Source organism: Camelus bactrianus, chromosome 24, assembly GCF_048773025.1.
Source record: "Camelus bactrianus isolate YW-2024 breed Bactrian camel chromosome 24, ASM4877302v1, whole genome shotgun sequence".
NCBI classification, from domain to species: Eukaryota; Metazoa; Chordata; class Mammalia; order Artiodactyla; family Camelidae; genus Camelus; species Camelus bactrianus.
Genome location: NC_133562.1, coordinates 4,035,450 through 4,056,116, shown reverse-complemented (window position 1 = coordinate 4,056,116; position 20,667 = coordinate 4,035,450). Strand labels below are relative to the sequence as shown.

At 44.2% G+C, this 20,667-nt stretch overlaps 1 protein-coding gene across 1 annotated transcript in view; it reads right to left on the bottom strand.

Annotated features, from left to right (window-relative positions):
- L3MBTL4 (L3MBTL histone methyl-lysine binding protein 4) overlaps nucleotides 1-20,667 on the bottom strand; it is a 240,092-nt gene that overhangs the window by 43,565 nt on the left and 175,860 nt on the right. The window lies entirely within an intron of this gene.

Below are 20,667 nucleotides of genomic sequence, written 5' to 3'. Positions count from 1 at the left end.
AGCAAACAGCACGTGTAAGAGGCGAGAGTGCAGATGAGCAAGAGGGCAGTGGAGAAGGAGGGGCTGCAGGCGTGGGCAAGACCGGACCACGAAGGGTCTTCAAAGCTTATTATTCTAAGGCTACCGGAGAGGCTGCTAAAGGGACCCAACAGGAGTGATATGACTGGATCTGAAAGCTGCTTTGACTACAAAGAGGAGGATGAACGACCACAGAGGAGTAAGCGGGGAGGCAGGAAGACTGGATAAGAAGGCAGTCTTGCCAGTGCAGCCCCGTGCAGAATGGAGAAGATTCCTGCGGAACACGTACATAGAAGTGGCTGACTTTCTGTGAAAGAATTTTTAGCTTTCTAAGAAATGAGAAAGTAAGTTAATTAGGATTACATAATTCAGCATGCTACAAGTGTTAATTTAGTACCACTTTTGCTAAGCACCATCCAGGGCAATACTTAAAAATACGGGGAGGGGGAATCTATTAGAATTGCTTGGAAGGAGTGCTAAAAGTAATTCTAATGGAAAACCCTTTTCATATAAAATGGTAACAACAAACTGAGCACCAAGTGCTGGGTGGTCCCTTCCCACAGCACCTCCTGGGTCCTCAGTACCAGGGGGCGGAGGGGACGGGTGGTAAGATTACCCCTCATTTACCAGGTGGAAGATGAGGCTCAGAGACGTTAAGACACTTGCCCAAGTTTGTACAGTTTAAAAGTGGCAGACGGTTGATTTGAATCCAAGGTGCTTTCCATCCCTACACAATGCCCTTGCAAATACAGAATTACTGTGCTTTTTACAAGGCTGCTATCTCATTTAAAAAACTTACTAGTGTGGCTTATTCGTATCATATTTCCCACGCTGGAAAAAGTCACATTCAGCTGAAAAACAGATGTACCTCCACTTTATGCAACTGAAAAGCTGGCCAGAAATCAACATTTTCTCCACGGAGTGGTATTTTTTTTTGCTACGTACCACAGACTTACAGAAACAAACTCCAATTCTCATTTGCACAGAACCGGTCACTATCAGCACTCTGCTGCGAGTGCGGGCCACTCTTCCCTGACAGCACTCTTCTGCTACGTTCAACAACTGCCCTAATTTACTTGGTATAAAGTTCAGGCGGTAGCCCCGGAGCTCCGTAAACGCATAGCCGCGTGTTCTCTACACGGAGTGGCTCGACACAACGGCTGGGGGGTGCCTGATCTTCCCTCTCACAAGCGCTGGCGGAGGGGCCGGCAATTTCCGAGCGTTTCTATAGTACAAATACCGCATTTACATCTATATAAATGGCCTTCCAGGGTACAACATGCAAAACGAATCTGTCACTGTTATTTCCTAATATATTCCAGGATATTGCCTTGATAAATCACCATCTCCAGAACCCTCAGAGAGAAAAATAACACAAACCGCCTACTCTTCCACAGGGAGGTGCACCAGCGGCAAGGCGCCCTTACGTAACAGCGCCTCTGCGAGTTAAGTACGGCCGGCCATACGCATTTTTCTAAAGTAAGAAATGAAACCAAATAGTGTAATATACGTTTTTTCTTTTTTTGCCCTGCTCTAGTTAAAATTAAAAAGGCCAGAATAAACAGCTGAAGAACGCTGCTTACCATTTTTTTTTTCTAATTACTCAAATTAATGGGTATTAAAGAAAACCACCCTCACATTCGGTTTGGCTGTTGGTTTTACATGGTAGGCTAGCTAATTAAAACGACTGCGCTTTCTGGCACACTGTGGTATGCATTTCATGATCGTGAAAAGCTCACATACTTGAAAATCAAGTTCAGCGTGCCTCCTGCACTTAGCTAAGTAATCACGGGGGGTGTTCAGCCCTCTCGTCCAAGTAGAGCCCTGTCTTTCCCTGTTTGCTCGCGACTGCCCATCAACACTGCTCTTCCTCAGGGCGATCACACTTAGGGGAGCCCTCCAAGTGCCTCACCAGCGTGACATGTCTGTGGAGCGCATTAGGAAATAAGGAATCTGGTTTGGTTCTGGTAAAGACAAAACAAACTCCTGGAGAAATGACACTCCAGGGCTAGGATACTCAGCTAAGATCCACGAGGTGGCTGCGGCACTGATCTTCCACGTGAACGTCACAGAGAAACGTACTTCAAAGCCCCTGCTCCTTGGATAAGGAGAAACACACCTCTCCGGGGAGGATGCCTAAATGCAGGCAGGGTGTCCACGGGCCCCGCCCCCATCCGCACAGCCCTCACCCTCCAACGGCACCCAGGCTTCGCCCAGTCTTTTCAAAATGAATCAGAACCTCAAGCCAAGCCCAATCGTTTCAGGCTATCGGTGTCTGATTAACACGTGTGGGTAAGCTCATCCTCCAGTTTTTGCCACCTCTAAAAATACTCACTGTTTCACTCTCCAAACCTTCCCTATGTGTAGTTTCAGCCTGCTCATTGGTTTCAGGACTCCCACTCCGTATTCTAAAGTGTTGCTGGATGTCTGCCTCTCCCCTGTCTGACGGCGGTAGGGTACCAACGGCTGGTTACGCAGCATCACTTAAATGATGTCGCTGCAGGTAAACAAGAACTCAGTGAGTTCACACTCATCACGCTGTTCCTGACTTCTTACACATGGCTTTTCCTTCTATGACCCTTTTCCAGTCTTACACAGGGATGTAAAAATAGGCTGTTCTTATAAACGTAAAGCTAGAACAAGGGACAAATACTAGTGTATGGGGTTAGAGGAAAGGGCATGGCTTGGTATACATAATTTAAAGGGCATCTTGGTGAGTGCTCCCTTTGTCTATTATTTCAAATAGTGTTTACTTTCCTTAATTTAAATAGTTTATACACGTTCATATTCAACATAGTTTTGGAAGTCCTTGCCGCAGCAGAGAAGAAAAAGAAATAACAGGAATCCAACTAGAAAAGAAGTAGAACTATCTCTGTTTGTAGATGACATGACCCTATACACGGAAAATCCTAAAGATGCCACCAGAAAACTGCTAGCACTCATCAATGAATCTGGTAAAGCTGCAGGATGCAAAACTAATACTCAGAAACCTGCTGCATTTCTGTACACTAACAATGAAATATCAGAAAAAGAAATTAAGGGAACAATCCCATTTACTACTATTGCACCAAAAAGAATAAAACACCTAGGAATACACCTACCCGAGGAGGCGAAGGACCTGCACCCTGAAAACCACGACACTGGTGCAAGAGACCGGGGACGACACAAGCGGAGGGAAAGGTACACCGTGTTGCTGGACGGGAAGGATCAGTATTGCTGGCATGTACAGATTCAGGGCAATCCCTATCAGATTACCAATGGCATTTTCACAGAACTAAACCAAAGAATTTTAAAATTTGTATTGAAACACAAAAGACCTTGAAGCGAAAACAATCCTGAGGAGGAAGAATGGAGCTGGAAGCATCACACCTCCTGTGACTATGGACTATATGTAGATTATGTATTTTGTAGACTTATGCTACAAAAATATGGTAATCAAAGCAGTGGTACTGGCACAAAACAGACACGTAGATCAATGGAACAGGACAGAAAGTCCAGAAATAAACCCACATATTTACAGTCAATTAATCTGTGACAAAGGAGGCTAGACTACACAATGGAGAAAAGACAGTCTCTTCAATAAGTGGTGCTGGGAAAACTGGACGGCTACCTGTGAAAGACTGAAATTAGAACACTCTCTAATGCCAAATACAAAAATAAACTCAAAAAGGATAGAAGACCTAAATGTAAGACCAGATACTCTAAAGCTGCTAGAGGGAAACACAGGCAGAACTCTCTCTGACATAAATTGCAGCAATATTTTTTTGGATCCATCTCCTAGAGTAATGGAAATGAAAGAAAAAAATAAACAAATGGGACCCAATTAAGCTTAAAAGCTTTCACACAGCAAAGGAAATCATAAACAAAATGAAAAGACAACCTATGGAATGGGAGAAAATATTTGCAAACGATGTGACCAACAAGGGATTAATTTCCAAAATATACAAACTGCTTTATAGCTCAATATCAAAAAAATAACTCAATCAAAAAATGGGCAGAAAATCTAAACAATTTTCCAAATAAGACATACAGAAGGCCACAGGCACATGAAAAGATGCTCAACATCACTAGTTATTAGAAATCAGAACTACAATGACACCAGCCAGAATGGCCATCATTAAGAAGTCTACAAATGACAAATGCTGGAGGGAATGTGGAGAAAAGGGAGCCCTCCTACGCTGCTGGTGGGAATGTAAATTGGTGCAGTCACTGTGGAGGACAGCACGGAGGTTCCTTAAGAAACTAAAAGAGTTACCCCACGATCCAGCGATCCCACTCCTGGGCATATATCTGGAGAAAACTCGAATTCAAAAAGATCCATGCACCCCAATATTCACAGCCCCACTGTTTACAATAGCCAAGGCATGGAAGCAATCTAAATGTCCATCGACAGATGACTGGATAAAGAGGTGGTATATTTATACAATGGAACATTACTCAACCATAGAAAGAATGAAGTAACGCTATTTGCAACAACATGGATGGACCTAGAGATTATTACACTAAGTGCAATAGGTCAAATAAAAACAAGTATCACACGGTGTCACTTACACGTGGGATCTAAAAAAAGTGATGCAAATGAACTTAATTACAAGCTAGAAGTAGACTCATAGACATAGGAAACAAACTTATAGTTACTAAAGGGGAAAGGTGGGGGGATAAATGAGAAGTTTGGAATTGATATACACACTATTGTATATAAAACAGATACGTAACAAGGACCTACTGTGTAGCACAGGGAACTGCATCAGTATCTTATAATAACCTACACTGGAAAAGAATCTGAAAAAGGATATATGTATATAATGTATATTATATGTATAACTGAGTCACTTTGCTGTACACCTGAAACTAACACAATATTTTAAATCAAATATACTTCAATTAAAAAATTAAAACATTAAAAAAATTTAAAAACATATTGTATACACCCTCACAATGCTTTTCAATGCCAGTGTCATCCCTCAGAGGCCTACTTCTGTTTACGTTATTTAACGTTTCCGATTTGCAGTAGCTTTAGCAAGAGGCATGAGTCATTCCTTAGCCACTTTCTGAGAAGGTAGTAGACGAGCAATTGCAGGGAGGCAGCTTGATGGATTTATGCTAAGTTAGAGGCAGCAGCTGATTAAACCTATGGTTGTGTTTCTTACCCCAGCTGCTGCTTCAATCTGCTGAGGGAGCTCAGGGGAAGTCCTGAACACCAACCCGTTTCCTTATCTGAAATGCCATCTTGGGATCATAATGACCACAGTGAGGAACAACACCAACCCAAAGGGCTGTGAGGTGAGGCCTCACAGTGATGGCTGTAGCCTGTGATTACAAATACAAATATAGCCTTGAATAGGTAATATTAATGACTACTTTTAATGACTATTACTTATTATTTAATATTAAATATTGATTAATTAAATATTTAATGATAGTCACATGCCAAAATTGAAAATATCAAAGCCAGAGGGGTTAAACGATTTGCCAGGATAGCACAGCAAACTGGTTTCCGAGCTGAGATTAAATCCGTAACTTCCTGCATTAATTTTCCTCACCCTCTGTTAAATTCAGCTACAATAAAACTAAGTTTATCAGTACTCTCTCCCCTGCCTGCCCAGTGAACATCTCAGGTTCCCACTGATGAGAGGAAAGAGTGTTATGCATCCGAGGCTGCCCAGAGGGAAGGCACTGGAGAAAGAATGCTCTGGTTCCTCGCAGGATGACCAGTTTCCAGACAACGAGGCTGCTCAGTATTACAGTAACACTCCCTATCTTCTACACTGGGTAGTTTAAAACTTCAGCACATAAAACAGTATTTATATGGAAACCAATAAAGCAAAAGTTTAAATCACTAAAGCCGTGACCAGCTCCTACCCTGCTGCCCTTTAGTACTAAACACATAGGAGAAATGAATTACTATAATTTCTCTTAGTAAGAGACTAAACAAAATTAAAATAAAAACAAAGGAATAACTAAGTGAAAGCAGTAGTGGGGCGGGGGGGTGGTCCCTTGTTGGTCCCATGGGAGACACGGTTCTGCAAGTCTCAGAAAACCCTCTTCCTATTTGCCGGAGAGAATGCTTATGTCTACTGTTCGAAAGTTGCTAAGCTTTTCAGTTCAGGAAGAATCAGAAAAAATAGCTTTTAATAGGTAAAATGATCATTATTTGCAGATGACACACTGGTTTACCTGGAAAACAATTACATGAAAGAATGACACATAAGAAGAGAATCTGACACAGTAGCAAAGTCAAAATCACCATACAGAAATGGACAGCTCAAACATAAAAAGAAATAAAATAATGCCATGTGCAGCAATATGGACCGACCTGGAGACTGTCATTCTAAGTGAAGTAAGCCAGAAAGAGAACAAAAAAATGCCATGTGATATTGCTTATACGTGAAATCTAAAAAAAAAGGGGGGGGGCACCCAATGAAACACTTAACTTAGATGACTGATTTCTTGAACGTGTGTGAGCACGTCTGACTGTCCTTTATGACTGCACTACCACATTCTGTTGATTCTTCTTTTGTGGCTGGTTTTATTCCTTTGATAACCAATCACCTATTTTTTTTTTTTTTCAGTTTAAGTCTTGACAATTGATCGGCCTGTTGAGGTGAAGTCCCGTCTCCCCCAGAAGACCTGATTAGGGTCTTAACCAGCCCCCAGAGCCCCCGGGGCCCCACAGCAGCTCTGGTCACTTTAAGTGCTCTCCTTACAAGCTAAGAGCAGCCACAACGGGCAACTCGCAAGCTCTGCTCCTTCCCCTCCACGACCCTGGTTATTTCCCGGAGAAGCCAGCGAAAAGAGCAACAGGAACTTTTCATCTTGTATAATGAAGGTAGTTTCAGAAAAGTAATTCTGCATAAGAAGCCCGATTTGTAATGGCATCTATGCAATTCTGTTACATACTCATTTTTTTTTTACCAGTCAAAATGTGAGCTAGCAAAATGCCGTTGAAAAACATGGGTGTGAGTTCAAGGCAGCAGTAAATGCAGAATTCTGAGTACTAAAAATCATTATCCACTCACACCACTCACGTTGGTACAATAAATATTGAGAGACCAAATTTTAAAAAAAAATCATTAAAAACTGCCTGGACAGGATTTTATTCAATATAAATGCTACCCAAATGTGACAAAATATTTGGAGGTCAAAAGATGGGCTTAAAGTTAATTCATTCTCTGTACGCTCTTCCTCTAGATAAGGAATTTTGCTTAATCTAACTTCTCACCAAATCCTGTTTTCCCCAATACGTCCCCGAAGGAGGTCAGAGAAACTCTTCAGGACCATGTAAGATCCTGGCGATGCTAGTCCCGGTCTCTTCCTTTAGGTTGAGACTGTGCTAAAGCTAGTTAGTCTCACCATTCTGAAAGGCAATTAACCTTGGAGTCTTCCACACGATGAAAGTATTAACACTGTCACTGTGCAGTTCTTGCAATTTACAAAGTTCCTCAGCCTTTATAAACGGTGACACTCACCACTATTAACACCTGTGCACATGAATTTCTAAAGGGTCTAATTTTATTTTTTTATTTTTTTAAAGTGTCTAATTTTAAACAGCTCCAGAAAAATCAATGCCTAACGTTTCCCCAAACGCAAATGTGACCCGACCCCAGTGTGCACCGCAGCGCGCAATCTGCTGTCTGAATAAGCTCCGCGTAGTCCGCCAGCAGCTCGGTGCGCTGCTGCTGTGCAGACTGCAACTTCTGGGTTTTAATGGAGTTCTTCTTTTTCCCTCTGAGGGCAGTGACATGGGTCTGAGAGGAACTCTGGAGGGAGGGAGAGACAGGAGAGGGTGAAGTACTTTCTCCCAGTAAGTGATCTGCTCATAACGGGAAATATTTTTATATCGAATTTTTGTTGCAGAACTCGCATCGATTTGCCCTCGAGTTCTCAGAAGTTTTCTCAGCGTGCTGCCTATTAAAGCATCACGGACATGTGATGTCAACACAGCTGGTAACGTACTTAGTCCCCTTCCACGCTGGGATGCCTGCTTTCCTCCCGCCTCAGGCCTCCGGGGAAGAAGAGGTGAGGGTGGGGGAGGCGGTTGCCTCGAGGGTCGTGGTTTGGCCGGGAGGGCCCATGGTGTTGACCGGGGGAAGTGCCGCCTGCGACAGATGCAGAGAGGTGTCCTTCGTGGAGCTCCCCGCACTCATTCCCTCCGCAACCTCAGCATGCACGAGCCGCCAGAACACACAGCGCCGACGTCACCTGTGGGGCTGCAGTGCGGGAGGGTCCTGACTCAAGCCCTGTGGGCCTGGGGCCCTCACTGTCGGTGTTCACGTCTTCATTCCAAGAGCAGGGCAAACTCAGGGGATGAGCTCAGCCATTTCTTGAAAATCTCAGTGGTGGACTGAATTCTAAGGGAGACACTGCCCCTCGCCCTGGGGAGCAGCCCACCTTCCTGTGTTTCGCTGGGACGCTGAAGGACGCAGTATCCGCACCGATGACAGCTGACCCGAGGGCACTGGGCTCTAAGAAGGACCCTGGCATCTAAGTGACCGATTTTTCAGCAACGACTTTCCCATCTTACATTAAACACTGCTGGCTTTGCAGGATGAATGTTCAACACAGGGACGGCTGAAAGCGGCAGTTGTGGCTGTAGGAGCTCAGAGGCCTCAGAGACACCGGAGGGACCCCAACATTTCCAGCCAGTCAGCTGCTCTGCCCCCGTCAGCGCTGCTGGGCACGTCTGGCCGCTGGCTCTGCTGTGATGACCGACGGGCCTCCTTCTGGGCTCCTCCAGCACCCATCCTGCTGTTCAATGATAAAATGTCTGTCTATCTTTGAGTTCTCAGAAAAGCAAACAGAGGTGGTTCCAAAGGCTTCCTAAAAAAATGCCTTTAAGTCAATTTCATATGCATTTTTTCTTTGATGTTTGGGTTTTTAAATTACAGATATAGGTAGACACTGCAGGCACTGTCACATCATGATGCAATTTAAAGGGATGGTAAAGCAATGGCTCAGAAGTTTAGGGGGCCTGTGGGCTGCTTTCTGAATCATAAAACAAAATATGCTCAGCATTATTTTCAGTATCAAATTAATTGCAATTTTCAGAATATGGCAAGCAGCTGACATACAGCTAAATTTTAATTAGTCAGTATACTAAATTACAATAAACACGAATCAGTGCCTTCTCCCTGCCAGATGCAGGTCACCGTGGACGTAGGACTCATTGCACTTTTTATGCCTCTTGTACAGTAATAAGCATCCATTTCCAGACATTAAAGCAGATGGCAAAAAAAAAAAAAGGTCAAATATCCTTGTCTGATTGACCCTGGCAGCTGAAAGGACGCTGAGTTCCAAAACTCCGATGTATTTTTTCCCATCTGACCTTTTGAGGTCAGAGTGAGAGTCTCAATTTAAGTTCTGCAAATAGCTGACTCTCTCTTACTTGGCCGGTACGGAAGAATGTTCTGCTTCAAGATTCAGTGAGTAAGGAGGTTAATGCACACAATGAATTCTGACATTGTTCGTCTTTAGAGAACGAACAAGTCAGCATCCTGGGAAATATACCATGATGGCCCGAAACTGGGCCATGCAAAGCGATACCACGATCCTACCCGCCAGGCACGGACGGCTGCGGGAAACCACAGGCAGCTCAGGGAATCCCAGTACAAAGTTCTGTCAGTTTACACTCCCCACAACGAACCGTTACTCGGAAGAACAAATCCAGTGTCTGAACCTGTGATTCTCATCCCATCCTTGTTAATGATGTCTTCCTACCTTCAAATGGTTTGAGGCTGCTTATCTACCTCCAGCCAGGGGTCAGCTCTTTAAAGCATACCACGCTGAGACAGCTGGGACACTGTAATGTAACTGTGCTTAGTAGTGGATCAACCTTGCAGAGCTGAGAGATGCATTTGATAAGGCAATAAATACTCTGCAGAGAAAGAGGCAACAGGTTTAATTCCAGAAACGCTACAAAATTCATTCAGTGCTGAGTGCCCACTGCAGGGCTGGCACAAGGCCAGGCCCAGAGGACACAAAAATAAGCAGACTCCCTGCCTGGGAGAAGCTCACAGTCCAGCAGGCACCTGGATCGCATGCACAGTGACGGCAGAGAACACTGAAAACAAACTCAGGGTACGCAGGTGCCGGGGCAGGGTCTGCCTGGCCGGGTCCAGTTAAGCTCTGTCCGCCACACACGCCCTGCCTGTCTGAGGTCTGATGGGGTGCCAGCCGACGCTGCTCTCCCCACCCTGGAGACCACAGCTCTCGGTGCTCTGGTGGGTGCACTCTACTCTCGGCCACTACATCCTTTCTACGGAGGACTTGGGAAATGCCACCTCAACAGCACCACCTCTCTTAGTGCGGGGAGTAACGGGCAGGGACACCTGACTCTCTGATCTTGGCAAACGGACTGTCTCATGCAGCACGGTCCCTGCAGCCCCACAGGTGCCTGCTTGGCTCACTTCAGGAGGTGGTGCGGGGAGGTGGCGGGGTGGGGGGTGCTCTGCAGTGAGACAGGGTTCAAACCCTGGCTCCATAATCTTGAGCTGTGGGGCGAAGGGGACAGGCTTCAACTCCCGGACCCCGGCTTCCTCTCATCTGTGAGGCGGGGTACCCAACACAGGAAGAAGACTGTTACATCAGATAATCCTGGCAATGACTCGGCACACACAGGACTCATGACGTTGGCTCATGGAAAAGCCCAGGAAACAGCCTTCTTTGCTCCCCCAGCCCTCTGCCCCCGCCCTCCCCGGATGTCCAATTCACTTCTTCCTTTTTTGTTTTAATTTGCTGTGCTCTAGCAACTATTCACAAGGCATTTACACTGTATTAGGTATTATAAACATCTAGAGATGATTTAAAGTATATGGGAGCATGTGCGTAGGTTATATGCAAATACTGCACTGTTTTGTTTTATTATTATTACTATCACTATTATTATTTTATTATTATTTTTTTTAATGGAGGTACTGGGGTCTGAACTCAGGACCTCGTGCATGCTAAGCGTGTGCTCTACCACTGAGCTGTACCCTCCTCCCTTTCACTTCTGCTCACCCTTCAGACATGGGCCCTGGTCACTTCTCCAGAGACGTCCCCCTGACCTTGGGGGACCGTCTTCCCAGCTGCCACCTCATGTGCATGTGGGTGGCCGTCAGTGGCTCTCAGGAGGCCGGGATCCCATGACAGTTAAGCCCAGCTCTGCTTTCGTTCACCGCAGCCTCCCCCAGGCCCAGGATAACGCTGGCGTATGAGAAGAATACGTGGACTGACCCAGTGAATAAAGGAACGATTCTGGCACCAGAGAAACGGTTCTGTGGAAACCCCTCGAGGCCCCTGCGGCGTTAGAGGGGGGCTCAGCTCCCATCTGCTTATTTCCGGGTTACCCCATGACCCTAGTGGAAGACCCTAACATATAGCTTAAAAACTGCTTATTTTCAAAACTCTTTCCTCAGACCTACATGTTTTGCCTCGGGAACCTGTGTCACAACGTGACCAGACACTTCCACGTCGTCTGCTGCTGAAGCAGCAGCGACACTGTGCACCCTCACTTCCCGGGCATGGCCATGTCACCCCGACACACCTGCGGGGGCCAGTTACCTACCGCGGCTTCTCTAAGGAATCCTCCAGAGGCCTTCAAGGAGGTTTTAACTTTGGTAGAAAGGAGAAGCTCAAAGAAAATTTCTAACATTCCGCCACTCATTCTAAGATTAATTTCTCTTGATTAATAATCTGGTATTATGTTCATTTCCCTACCGAGGTGCTGAGCACGGGATACAGATGTTAAGATGTTACGCAACTCAATCCAGACTGCCAGGACCACTGCTTGAGCAGGTGTATTTGAAAGTAAGGTTTCTTTGCTAGTGTGCTCAATCAAAATGCAGTATTTGGGGGCGGGGTTGATTCAGAAAGAGTTTTGAGGAAACATTCTCAATTTTAAGGCAAAACAAGACACAAACAAGGATCACTCTGAAAACTTCTCACACCCCAACCCTTATGTTTACAGAAGCGTCTTTCGATGTAAACACAGTGAAGACACAAACACCGCCCCACCCCACAACAGAGCCAAATGCAACCCATCACCTGACAGACATCCCAGGAAGGGGGCCCGACACCACAGAAATAGCTTGTGACCCAACCCAGACTCCCGGCCCCTTGGAGAAGGACCTTCCACTCACCTCCAAGGTGTCTGTGTGACACATGGGTGGCTCAACTTTATTCTCAGCCTCCTTTCTGGATGCAGTAACCTTCTCTCTTTCAAACATACCAGTATCAACTGTGAAAGCGACTCCAAGGGGTCAGAGGTGGCCTGTCTGCAGGTCCGCTACCAGCAGGGCTGAGAGAGCCCTGGGTTTCAGGACAGCAGTGGCTTCCTCTATTTTGTGATAAAGCAAGGCTTTGGGCAGATATGTCCATATTTCTTTAAAATAAAAAGGATGTGGGCTGTAAAATTCATTAATGGTAAGACAGCAACTCTGTCACTTCCAAGGAGAAATTTCTGGCCAAGCAGAAAAGCATTCTTCTTAAGAAAAGAAAGACTGTCATGGAACAGAATAAGAATGTCAGAGACACTGAAATGGTTTTTGACTTCAGACTTCAATGCCAGTCTATCCAACACAAAGTAAAATCCCCAAAGTTTCTGCAGAAGAAGTTTGCTTTTCTGTTTAAAGGAGAACTTAGCAATGGTCAGACAGGAAGCAGAAGTCACACAGCATCTGGAACACACCCACCGCTGGGGCCAGGAGGAGGTTCAATCTAAGGTGTTACTATTAATCCACTCGGATGAATTTACAGACGAATGCTGGAGTCTTGGTCATACCTTCAGCGACACAGTGCTTTATTCTGAATGCTCTTTCGTATTAATTCTCCCTTTTGAGCCACTCAACTACCATTCTAAGTAGAGAAATGGTCTCCATCTGACAAGCGAGGAAACTAAGGCTCACAGTCTAAATGCTGCGAGTTTGTGGCTGGGCTCAAGGTCAGGCCCCTCAGCCTCCTAATAGGACCCTCCGTCTGCTGCAGGGAAAGAGCTTCCGATTTAAGAGGAAGACCTAAGCTGCACTTGTGTCCTTTAGCCGCGAGTGACGTTGGACAAGTTACCCACCTACTCTCAACCACCTCAACAGGAAAAACGGTGTCTACATGAATCTTCTTTACAACAGGGCGAGTGCTGGATGAATATATTATTATCACCATCACTGTCATAGCCAGCGCTGTAAGAAAACAGCTATTATTTGATGCCACTGCTAAGAAATGTTTTAAAAAAGAGTGTCTTTTCTGAATTTACAGAATTAAACACTAGGCAGAGTATGTTCATGAAAATCCATCACCACTGAGGATAATTTTTTTTCAAGCCTCATCTTTCTAAAGGCAAATAAAAGAAAAATAATCATTAGAGTAGCTACATCTCAGATGACAGGAATCTTGTTTTTTTTTAGTTTATTTTCTAGTTTCCTTAAATACTTGTTATTTTATTATTTCCTTATGATTATTTTATAATTTGATTTTTCTAACCCATCAAAGCCATTAAACTCTTGGCAGTCCCAATCGAAGGAAAATGGCATCGTCTAAAATTATTCAAAAAAGGAAAACAAATCAATGAACAAAAACACAAGAAAACAGTGAATGAGGGAGAACCATGTAAACAGAGGAGACTGTTCTCTTTGCTAATAAATAGAGTGACGCACACGATATGCGAGGTACCCCCTCAAGGCAACGGTAACCATGGTAACAAGGAGAGAGGCAATGTCCTCGGAGTGACTCAACCAAGTACCTAACTGATGTACTGAACATACCTCAGGTATGTCCTCACATGGCACTGAAGTATTTTATGCCCTTATTTATGTAAAGTTACTGATTTTAGTCGACACTCCTTTAATTTACAAAGAGATGGAATCTTCTTGTACCTCCTAACTTACGTAAGAGAGCAGCACTATGTTTACAAAAACAGCCCAGGTGTCCTGGGGTCAGCAACAACGCTGTTTTCTGTTTGGCGGTGATGATATTTAGGTCTGAGGGATTTCAGCTCGGAAATCTACCACGATGACAGCCCGACGGAGTACTAAGGCTCATTTACATATACTTACGGCACCCAGTTCCGACTCTCTCTCCATTTAGAAATACAGTGCTCGGCATTACTATCTGAAGTCTCCTTTCTCTGCAGTGATGGATTGTCGAAACAGCAGGGCTGACTGGGTAGAGAAACCCAGGACAAACTCTCGTTAAAGGCCCTTTAAGAGCAGGAATTCCACTGCCTCATCCCCTCAACTGCCCCCGCATCTCTGACCTTCTCTCCTGCCTACCTCTGCTGTAGCCTCCAGAACCAGCCCTGAGCTCTCCCTCACTGACTGTCCTGATGGGACATAAATCTCAAGTTTAGAAAACTTTTTCTCATAAAACAGGCATGTTCTTTCCAAGGAGACTATGTATTAGGGCAGTATTTCCCCCAAGTCCTTGGTACCTGTCATGAAGGCAAAAAAGCGTCTTGCACCCCCCTCCTGATGGAGAGGGGCAGGGCTTCCTCCTTGTGCTCCTGGAAGAATCTGAGAGGCACAGCTTCTTCGCTGTAGTCTGAGGACTCTTCCCTTTAGTACTGGGATTAGAGACGAGGACGACCAGCCTGGTGACACCCTGGACCAAGTGATGATTGAAGCAGAGAGATGCTTGCTCTGGGGGAGTCCACGCCCCAATACACCCACCTGACTCTTACGTGTTCACAGACTCTGCGGGGGAAACGCCCACATCCCTCAAATCTGACGCTGGGAAGAAGGTGAAGTTATTAGGATTCCCTGTCTCCTGCCTGGGATGATGGGCCGAGAATCTAAGAATCTAGGTCTCCCGTGTGGGTCCAAGAGAAAGAGGACTGTGCATGGTTGGAACACGAAGCTGGAATTCCAGTCCAGGAAAAAGCTCCGTCTGTCCCTGGGTTGTCCCTCTGCCCCAACTCCACACAGTAAACATGTTGAGGACCTCAGCTTAGCACCCTGCACCTCATCACTGTCCCGGAACACTGGCTAAGGGACCAACAGTGCCTGCAGGCTGCAGTGACTTGGATCAGAAAGCCGCGTTCTAATATAACCAGAGACGGAAGAGGATGTGTCAGCGGCAGATTCTAGTCCCAGAGGGATATTTCTGGAATACTCTGAGGAAGCTTATGGCTTGGCTGCCCACACAGCGCCAGACTTGGTGCTGTGGGATTCAGCTTTCAGAGCTGCCAGTCCCTCGAGCCTTACAACTAAAAATAAGCAGCTACTTATTAAAGAAGATTTATTTTTCCTAGATTTTTTATTCTTCCATGATCACTTTTTACACAGTTGAATTTTCAAAATATTTTGTCAGTAACATTTATAATTCTTCAAAACCCATAAACTATAAACTATGTCTTGATTCCAGCGAGAAAACTGGCTTTTCTCATTTTCATGTTTTTCTGGAACTTAACGGGAAAAAGTTTGCTCTAAAAAGAAGGGCGAAGGGAATTTTAGGAAAGACCATATAGAATATGTTAAAAACCAAACTAAAAAAAAAACCTCATGATCTCCTAGGAGGGAGCCTGGAGGCCTGCACACCCCACACTCACTTCCAAGATCTCCCTTCCTGCTCCGAGCCTCACGGGCCGCACGAGGGTGGCTTCCAGCAGGATCCCACCAGCGAGCGGAGGTGTTTGAGCGCGTTCGACAGGGAAGCCGACTCATTACTCAGATCTCAGCACCTCCACATCTCCTAATCTCAGCCAGCCTCTAACTTGGGTACAGGTCTCTGCTATTTATTATTTTAAGCAAGGTAAGGCTAACAGCTCTCCTTTTTAATGAGAAACTTTTGCTACATTCCCTCTGTCCTGGAAGTGCTTATTATTAATATTTTAACTGACACCAAAAGAAGGTAGAATTCCATAACCAGCAAAAATATTCTTGAAATGTTAAGCCGAAAGAAAAACATTTCTGAAGAAAACTTACTTAAAAAAAACATAGCTAGAAGACACACTAAAAGAAACACAGAAGAGTTTTTTTCAGAGGGAAGATGATCCTATACAAAGTTGTGTATTTTACTAGCTACAATATCTACTAAAAATATTAAAAATCGATAACCAACAAGCTAGTACAGAAAAAATAGCATAATAAAGTAAATTCTTGGTTAATAAAAAATAAAGCAAGAAATATGAAGCACACAAAACTGTTGAGAAAAATAGAAAACAATTATTAAAATAGTTATAAACCCAACTTAACAGCAATAACATTATAAATGTGTCAAACACTCCACCAGAAATACCACTATCATCAGACTGAATGTCGAAGTAAGTATCACGTGCCACTTACAAGAGACATGCTGAAGTCCAGGACAGTGACGGTCACTCGACTTATGACAAACAGGGGAAAGGAAGGGGTTTGTAATAATAAATGATACTGGGTCAGCTGATACTCATATAAAAGGTAAGTCTTGATGCCTATGTTTTACCATGTATAAAAAATCATGTCCAGGTGCACGACAGGGCTAAATGTGAAAGAAAAAGCAAAGATTCTAGAATGAAGAATAGCAGAATACAGTCACAAACATGCAAGAGGCACACGGTTTAAACAGGACACTGAAGAGCCACCCACAACAGAAAGGACTGGTGGACTGTATCACAGTGTGGGACTTCTCTTCATCACCAGGCTCCACGGAAGAGAAAGGCCAGTCACAGCCTGGAGAGGAAGACACCTGCCACACGTCTACCCAGTGATGCACTCGGGTACAAACACAGAGAACTCCTCCGTCTCAACAAGGAAAACACGATCTAAGAGACAAACAGGAGAGGTACTTCACAAAAGAGGCTGCTCAAGCAGCCAGCAAACGCGAAAATGTGTTCAAGTTCACTAGGCTTCAGGGAAACGCAAAATTAAAAGCATAATTAAATACTGTAGACCCCAAAGACTGGCTAACGTTAAAGTGACTGGCCGAAACTACCTGCTGGCAAGGACGTAGGGTACCTGCAATTTCCAAACTGTGCTGGGAGGCACGCACTGGGACAAACGCTTTGTGACAATATATTTGACGCCAGCTCCTGAGGTTGAACTTACGCAAACCCAGTTACCCAGAAATCCTGCTCCTGGTTATATGCCCACGGAAATGCAGCCACATTTCCGCCCCGTCACACACTAGAAGGTTCCTAGCAGCACCACTGGTAAGAGGGCAAAACTGAAAACAACCAACATTAAAATAAATACATTGTGATACCACCATAAATTGAACAACACGCAGCAGTGAGCGTAAGCAAACCGCGATCTGAATGGATCTTACGAACAACGCTGGCAAAAGCAGCCAGTGATGAAAGCGCACACACCGTGTGATTTCATTTATAAAACAGAAACAAGGGACCTGACGGCAGCGCACATCAGGAGAATGAGCACCCCAGCAGGAGGTGGCAACCGGATGGGATGAGCTGGGGGTCCAGTCACCCTCTTCTCTGGACCCAAGAGTAAATGGGTACGATCCGTCGTGTACGTGGCTACAAGTTTTACTTAAAAAAAAAAAGAACCTAGCAGCTGCGTACGCACTGACTTAGGAAGATAACCACGGTATATCAGCAAGCGCAAATCAAGGTGACCTGCAGGTCACCAAATACAAGATGATTCCTATGTGTAAGATACTAGCAATAGAAGATTATACATACACACTATACTAGTAATATAAGAGAATAGATACTAGCAAAGAAAATAAAAAGATGAATTGTTACATCCAAAGTCAGTCCATGAAGGATTTATTAACAATGTTTATCTCATATTTTTTGCTCTATGAAACTTTCTGATTTTTATAAAAGTGAACACTGGTTATAATTAGCAGTAAGAATCCCCCCAGTTTTGCAGCTGACCAAGCCACAAGACCAAAGCTGCCCCCTGGGGAGGCACAGCAGGCGCCCTGTATCTGCGGCACAAGCGGCTGGGTTTTGGCTGCTCTGGCTCTCGTGTCTCTAAGGACAGAAGGCAGGCGGCACGGATGAGGAGGTCCCATGTACGCAACGACACGTGCATCCCCCAGCCTCGCTCCACATGTGTCCAAAGGGGCAGAGTTAGAGTAGTTCTCAGCGGAACAGTCACGGAGCAAAGGTAAAAACCTGCCAGGCCACTACGCAGATGCCAACTCAGCCCCCGAGAAGGGATACGTGGATTGATCTTTGTTCGTGCGTTATTCACTCAGCAAAAGGTGCAAAGGAAAACTCCCATCCGTGTGTCCTAGGAGTCACACCCAGCGAGCTTCCCTGCAAACCTTTCCATTAGTAAGACACACTCCAGCTTACATCTCTTAATTTTACTACCAAGCGTCCCTCAAGATAATCATGTTTTCCTCAACCAATTTATATCATTTAATTCAAAGTTTCTGTTATTTAACCCAACTGTTATATATTCTTACAGGAAAAGAAAAACGCTGATTCTCTAAGAAGGGTATTGAAAAATAATGGGTAGCCTTTGAAAATCTCTTATTTATCTGCCAAGCATATCAATTGAGAATAAAATGATTTAGAAAATACAGATGTTTCCAAGTAAACACTGCAAACACGCCCAAGATACAAGAAGCAGAAGCTGCACGTGTACATCTGCACAGGGCACACAATCTCCAAAAACCAAAGGTATACCGTTTTCCCTCATGGGAGAAATGGAGAACAAACTTTAATCCATTTACCTTAAGAAAAGAAAAAGAAAACATTTCTAATGACTTTAAAAAGGTGTTTATTCAAATCTGTGGTCAGACACCCCCTACCCCCCCAAAATAAAGGTAAGGATTTAGAAATTATGCTCAGATTTGTAGGCTCACAAAAAAATAAAAAGGAAATATGAAATAATTATTTAATATCACCATAGCGACATACTTATTCTCATTATTTTGTCTCACCCAGGTTAGAAGCAGAGAAAATGAGCTTAACTGCAGTAACAAGGATTACTCACTACAAGGAAGAACGGCTTTGGGTGACAAAGGGCTAACAAGAGAGCAGGTGCTAAATGAATTCTGGGCTAGAGCAGGTCCCCGCAGGCCTTCCCTCTGCCAGAGCTGCGTGCTGGGGGCCAGGCGGGGGCTCCCCGTCGCTCACGCTCTGGGCCTGTTAACACAGACCTTCACCGGGAGGAAATCGAATGTCCAAATCAGAGAGCACTGTAAATGCACCAATGAATCAATGCATACGGTTGCAAACTTCTTATCAACTACGCAGAAAAGAACAAGTGCTTACTGAACAAGCTGGATTTCATCCTTCGCAGCAGGCAACTGTGTTTTGCTAGTGATATTTTCTGTTTTTATAAGGGTGATCTTCATGACTACTTTCCCTGTGTGAACTACAAAACTGACTAACAGGAACATACACATAATTACTTTGTGGAGATATTTTCAAAAGTGTCAAAATATGAATTAAGACACTGACACTTTTTTAGGGTTCCTCATACTGTTGCAAACATGTTGTTTACAGAATGAAGGCTTGGCAAAATGGATTAGAACATTTGTATGGAGCGGCTTCCAAAAGATCGGTTATTTATTTTATTTTATTTAAAGTGATACTCCTATCTGGTTATAGACACAGAATTTCTTCTGGCTAGGGAGATACGTATAGGGGCACAACCAAAACAGAGAAACTTCCCTCCATTTTCTGAGGAAACGATTCTTCATCCCTTTGTGGGTGAGATGAAACTAAGCGTTCTTTCAACTACGAGCAGAGCACGGGCCCTGCCAGAAATGAGCCCACGGAAGTCACAGCCCTTCTGAACCCTTGTACACTGCTGGGGGGAATGCCAACTGGTGCAGCCACTGTGCAAAACAGTGTGGAGGTTTCTCAAAAACCTAAAAACAGAACTACCATATGACCCAGCAATTCCACTCCTGGGTATATATTTGAAAAAAACAAAAAACCACTAATTTGAAAAGACACGCACACCCCAATGTCCACAGCACCATTATTTACAATTGTCAAGATATGGGAACAACCTAAATGTCCATCGACAGATGACTGGATAAAGATGTGGTGTACACACACACTGGAATACTATTCAGCCATAAAAAGAATGAAATTTTGCCATCTGCAGCCACATGGATGAACTTGGAGGACATTATGCTTAGTAAAATAAGTCAGACCGAGAAAGACAAATACTGTATGATATCACTTATATGTGGAACCTAAAACAATACAACTAGTAAGTATAGCAAAAAACAAAAAAAAGCAGACTCAGATACAGAGAACAACTGAGTGGTCACCAGTGGGGAGAGGGAAGGGGGATGGGGAGGTCAGGGGTTGGGGATAAGGGTGTACAAACTATTAGATATAAAATAAGCTACAAGGATATACTGTGTAACACAAGGAATATAGCCAATATTTTATAGTAACTATTAATGGATCATAACCATTAAAAACTGTCAATCACTACACTGCACACCTGTAACATATCATATTGTACAGCAACTATAGTTGAATTTAAAAAAAGTCACAGCTCTTTTGTTCAATGACTACAAAGCACACTCTTTTTTTCTTAAGAAAAGTCCAACAGGTGACTGTACTGGAGACGAAGTGCAGTGCTACCCAGTGGGGCTAAGTCACTGCACTTCTAGGCAAACGAAGAGAAAACTCACTAATTTTCTCCCCTTTTAGAAGATACACAGATCTCCTACCACGTTCTGGAAGATACAAACAAATTACCAACATTTTCATCCGACCAAATAAAAACTATTGCATCAAGTTAACACACCCAAGGGGAA